This window comes from Nicotiana tomentosiformis, chromosome 4 (genome assembly GCF_000390325.3).
Source record: "Nicotiana tomentosiformis chromosome 4, ASM39032v3, whole genome shotgun sequence".
NCBI lineage: Eukaryota > Viridiplantae > Streptophyta > Magnoliopsida > Solanales > Solanaceae > Nicotiana > Nicotiana tomentosiformis.
The window spans coordinates 119427964-119433579 of record NC_090815.1 but is presented as its reverse complement, the minus strand read 5'-3'; the positions used below and the strand labels follow the sequence as shown (position 1 = coordinate 119433579).

At 39.7% G+C, this 5616-nt stretch overlaps 1 long non-coding RNA gene across 1 annotated transcript; it reads left to right on the top strand.

Annotated features, from left to right (window-relative positions):
• The first annotated feature begins 1353 nt into the window (after positions 1-1353).
• LOC138910681 (uncharacterized) lies at positions 1354-4835 on the top strand. The gene is made up of 3 exons (XR_011415830.1): positions 1354-3178; positions 3381-3441; positions 3745-4835. It is a non-coding gene; the product is annotated as an uncharacterized lncRNA (long non-coding RNA).
• Positions 4836-5616: the final 781 nt, after the last annotated feature.

The following is a 5616-nucleotide window of genomic DNA, read 5'->3' as shown; positions in this document are numbered from 1 at the left end:
GTGTCGACACTCAGAAGATCGATGCAGTGAAGAATTGGCCGAGACCTACAACACCATCAGAAGTCCGCAGCTTCCTGGGGCTAGCAGGATATTATAGGCGGTTTGTAGAAGGGTTTTCCTCTATATCAGCACCATTGACTAAGTTAACACAGAAAGCTACCAAGTTCCAGTGGTCTGATTCTTGTGAATATAGTTTTCAGGAGCTAAAGAATCGATTGACATCCGCGCCAGTGCTCACTCTCCCAGAAGGAACAGAAGGTTATGTGGTATATTGTGATGCCTCAGGTATAGGTTTGGGGTGCGTATTGATGCAACGTGGGAAGGTGATTGCTTATGCATCAAGACAATTGAAGAAGCATGAAAAGAATTACCCGACTCATGATTTGGAATTGGCTGCAGTAATATATGCTTTAAAGATATGGCGGCACTACTTATACGGCGTCCATGTTGACATCTACACAGATCATAAAAGTTTACAATACATCTTCAAGCAGAAGGAGTTGAATTTGAGGCAGTGTAGGTGGCTTGAATTACTGAAAGACTATGACGTCGAGATATTGTACCATCCCGGTAAAGCCAATGTTGTGGCAGACGCTCTCAGCCGTAAGTCAATGGGAAGCTTAATACATATTGAGGCAGGTAGACAAGGGTTGACCAAAGAGCTTCACCAGCTGGCCAATATGAGAATCAGATTGTTGGACTCTGATGACGGAGGTGTTACTGTACAGAATACAGCAGAATCATCTTTGGTAGCCGAGGTAAAAGCACGGCAATATGAAGATCCTACCTTAGTAAGATTGAGAGAGGGAATTCAGCAGTGTAAGATTACAGCTTTCAAAATCGGAGGGGATGGGACACTGAGATACCAGGGCCGATTATGTGTGCCTAGTGTGGCAGGGTTGCGAGAGAAGATTATGATTGAGATTCATCAGTCCCGATATTCTATCCATCCCGGTTCGACAAAGATGTATCATGACGTTAAGGAGCAGTATTGGTGGGATAACATGAAGAAGTGTATTGCAGAATTTGTAGCCCAGTGTCCTAATTGTCAACAAGTAAAGATCGAGCATCAGAAACCCAGTGGATTGATTCAGAATATAGAGATTCCGACCTGGAAATGGGAGGTGATTAATATGGACTTCATTATTGGATTACCTCGCTCTTATCATAAGTTTGACTCCATCTGGGTGATAGTCGATCGACTTACAAAATCTGCCCATTTCTGCCAGTTAAGACAACTTACACGGCTGAAGATTATGCGAAGTTGTATATCAAGGAGATTGTTAGGCTTCATGGTGTGCCGGTATCTATTATATCAGACCGAGGAGCTCAATTTACGGCTAACTTTTGGAGGTCTTTTCAGAAGGGTTTAGGCACACAAGTAAATCTCAGCACTGCATTCCATCCGCAGACTGACGGACAGGCTGAACGTACCATTCAGACGCTTGAAGATATGCTACGAGCATGTGTTCTAGATTTCAAGGGGAATTGGGATGACCATCTGGCACTCATTGAATTTGCCTACAATAATAGCTACCATTCCAGTATTAAAATGGCCCCGTATGAGGCACTGTACGGGAGGAGATGTAGATCACCAGTTGGATGGTTCGAAGTCGGTGAGACAGAATTATATGGGCCAGATTTGATTCACCAAGCCATTGAGAAGGTGAAAGTGATACAAGAGCGACTGAGGACGGCACAAAGCAGGCAAAAGTCTTATTCCGATGTCCGACGTCGTGATCTGGAATTTGAGGTTGGTGATTGGGTTTTCCTGAAGATCTCACCGATGAAGGGTGTTATGCGTTTTGGGAGGAAAGGTAAGTTGAGTCCGCGGTATATTGGGCCGTACAAAATTCTTCAACGAATTGGACAGGTTGCTTATAAGTTAGAATTGCCATCCGAATTGGAATTTGTCCACCCGGTATTCCATGTATCTATGTTGAGGAAATGTATTGGAGACCCTTCTCGGGTCGTCCCTATCAAAGATGTACAAGTTACAGAGGATCTATCATATGATGAAGTGCCAGTGGCTATATTAGATCGACAAGTCCGCAAGCTGAGAACAAAGGATGTAGCTTCCGTCAAAGTATTATGGAGGAACAAGAATATAGAAGAAATGACATGGGAATCAGAAAAGGAGATGAAGTCTAAATACCCTTACCTATTCCAGAGTGAGGATAACGAGGATGCCGGGGGAAAGCAAGACGTATTATAAAGTGAAACGGCTCTATGAGGTAAGCAATAGCTTGTGAATACTATTTTTTTAATACAAAATGGTGATATGCAGATAATGTACATATCCATAATGCTTTGTATAGTATTGTAAGGCCATAGGTTGGGTTTAACTTCTTGTAAGGTTGGCTAGTGTCCATTTTATAGGGGAAACTAAGCCGGACATTTCCGTCAGAATCCACGATAAGTTAGACTCTCCATAAACCCTTACATTCGAGGACGAATGTTCCTAAGGGGGGGAGGATGTTACAACCCAAATTTGCGTACCTTAGATCATTCCATAAGTTAGTCGACGTAAATCCAAGAAGAGATTATCTTTGAGATGATAAGAAGTTAATCCTATTGGTCTTAAACGATACAAGGGTGTATAAGAGTGGTTAACAAGTATTAGAAGTGAAACGAATCAAGGATGTTGTAACCCGCATTTTCGGGTAAAACTAGAGGTGATTAATTGTCCCAAGAGGTTATGTTTTAATGTATTTGAATAATATAATATCCATATCATAAGTCTTGAAGTCAAGAGAGTTATGAAACAAAAGTCGATAAAAGTTGTCGCAACTTATGTTTATAATTTTACATAAAATTTAGGTCAAATGTTACTACAGTTTTCTCCCAATGTACATGGAATTATGGGGTGATCTTCCTATCAAATTGAAGATCTATGAGTCTACTTTCCAACGCATTAAACCGTTTGTCGATACGATCTCGGAATAGAGAGATATTCGCGTTTTTGTGAGAGTGCGCCAAGCAGCTCTCTATGGGGCCCACATAGGCGGTTGAGATATATTGATATATATCAGACCCTTTAACCCCGTTTTAACTCATTAATTTTCATTCTCTTCAGACCCTAGACACCTAAAAACACTCTCTCAAGGTTCTCTCATGATCCAAGACCCAAACAAAGGGCAAACAACACAAATCAAGTGTCGGGAATCCCGTGGCGCTAGTAAGTTTCTTGTTCTTCTTGTTGTTGCTGATTTTTGTGTTGTTCCAGCTCGTGTTGGAGGTTGTTTTAAGTGTTTTATGTTCTGTAAATACTCCTTAAAGTTCTTAATATCAACCCTAGGTGATTTCAAGTCTTCTAAAGTAATTCTAGTTCCGAAAAGCCCAAATTGATTGCTAGTTTCGCTTCCTTGTTCTTGTGGCAGAATTTGAGGGATATTTCGTGGAACATTAAGGTCAAATTGGAGTTGTTCTTTCTGTTTAAAGGTAAGGAACCCCTTACTCTATAGATATTTAAGATTATCCAAGTTGCAGCTAAGTCATTGAAGCTAGAACTTGTGAAATATATATCGAAAGGCTTGGTAGTAATGTTGTTGGTTGGTGGACTGTTTTGGAGGCTCAATATGATTATTAATGATGTTGTTTGGGCTGTTTGGTGATTGTATTGACTTGTGTGAAGTCATATAAATAGGGGAGGTGCTGTCCATTTCATCGTAAAATAGGTTGTGGTCGATACATAATAGTTACGACGCTTAAACGAAAATGATAGTGTCATTTGTCTTATTGTAGACTAAGGAGTCGTGACATTTGCATAGCTTGAGGTTGGGCAGTATATACAAGGTATGTGAGGCTATCCCCTTCATTATTTTGCACGACTCCAATTGTACATAATGTAATGAACGAGCTCCCAAAGATACTCTACTCTTAGAAGCTAGCAGTACTTACATTGCTGCCCTTCTTATGAAACGATTAATATTGATGTTACTTCTCTTATTCTTATATTATCAATGTTGTTGGTAGCTCCTTATTCTTATAAGATTCTTGATGAAGGGTTAATCCTAATAACATGTACGAAGGATACCGACCTTACGTCACTCCAAAAGGTTCAAAATGTGATTCCAATGAGTCCAGCATGCATCATATATATGTATCTATTTTACTCTACCGAGCCACGCTATAGTTGGCCGGGTATGGCACCTATTGTGCAACCACTGATCAGTTGGGTTTTACCGAGCTCCACGTGGCCGGGTACGATTCTACCGAGCCCTATGATGGCCGGGTACGTTTTACCGAGCCTATTACGGCCGGGTATGATATGATGATGATGATGCCCACAAAGGCATATGTTTTAAAAGTTTATGTATATATATATGTATGTATCATGTATTTCATGTTAGTAGCCCTCAGAGGTACCCAGATGTCACAGGTTGTATATTCCCTATCACTGTTTACATTATTGTTCTTACTTATGCTATTCTGCCTTACATACTCAGTACTTTATTCGTACTGACGTCCTTTTATTTGTGGACCCTGCATGTCGTGCTGCAGGTCCTGATAGACGGGTAGACGCAGCTCCCCCATCACAGTAGGCTATCCGGTTCAGCGTTATTGGCAAGATCCTTTCTCCGGACTTGCCGTGGTCTTGGTATGCATTTTTGTTATTGACATTATGGGTATGTCGGGGCCCTGTTCCGGCAATGTTGTAGCACTGATGTAACTTTAGAGGCTCATAGACAGGTGTCGACTTATGTATGGTTTAGAATGCCTTGTCGGCTGATTTTTTGTTGTATAGTCTTTCATGGCATCATGTTAGCTCGTACCTTATATATAGTTCTTGACAGTCTTGTCGTCCCATGTTATGTATGTTCATGACATTATCTTTCATTGTTGGATGTTCATGATCCATGTCTACTATTTATATTGATCTTGTCGGCCCTTAAAGATAATAAGGAAGGTTAGATAAAATGTACGTTGGTGCTCGGCAAGTATGGCCCGGGTGCTAGTCATGACCCTCCAGTTGGGTCGTGACATAGAAATCACGAACAAATTCAACTGTACCGTTTTTCAGGTAAACACATATTCATAGTTCACTTCACATACTAATGATGATTATAATTTTATCCCTCAAGAAGTATATCTGCTAGTTGAATGATTTACCAAGTTGGCTCTTTTATTCTTGCATCTTCCTTTCCATCATCTTATTTTTCTTAATTTGGTCCTTGTGATTTCTCTACAAATAATTATTCCAAATTGTAAAAAGAAAGATTGAGAATTCAAAATCAATGGTCCATCTCAAAATGAACTACAATTAAATTGTAAAAGCAATCAATTTTTATTTGCAGAGGCGGAGGATGAGTAGAATTTATGAGTTTGGCTGAACCTAGTAGATTTGGTTCAAATCATGTATTTTTCTTAAGAAAATTAATAAATATGTACAAATTATTAATTCAGAACCCAGTAACTTAAAAGATTTAGAATCCCGAAATCATAAGTTTCAAATTCTGATTTCCCCTCTATTTATTTGTGATAATAACAACAACTTATAAAGAAAGCAATAGCTATCGGAACTACAGTATCTGTTTAATTTCCTTCAAGTACTGTCTTATGTAGCAACTTCTAGGTCTTATTTAGTCTTCTATTTGTATCTTTACCAAAATAATA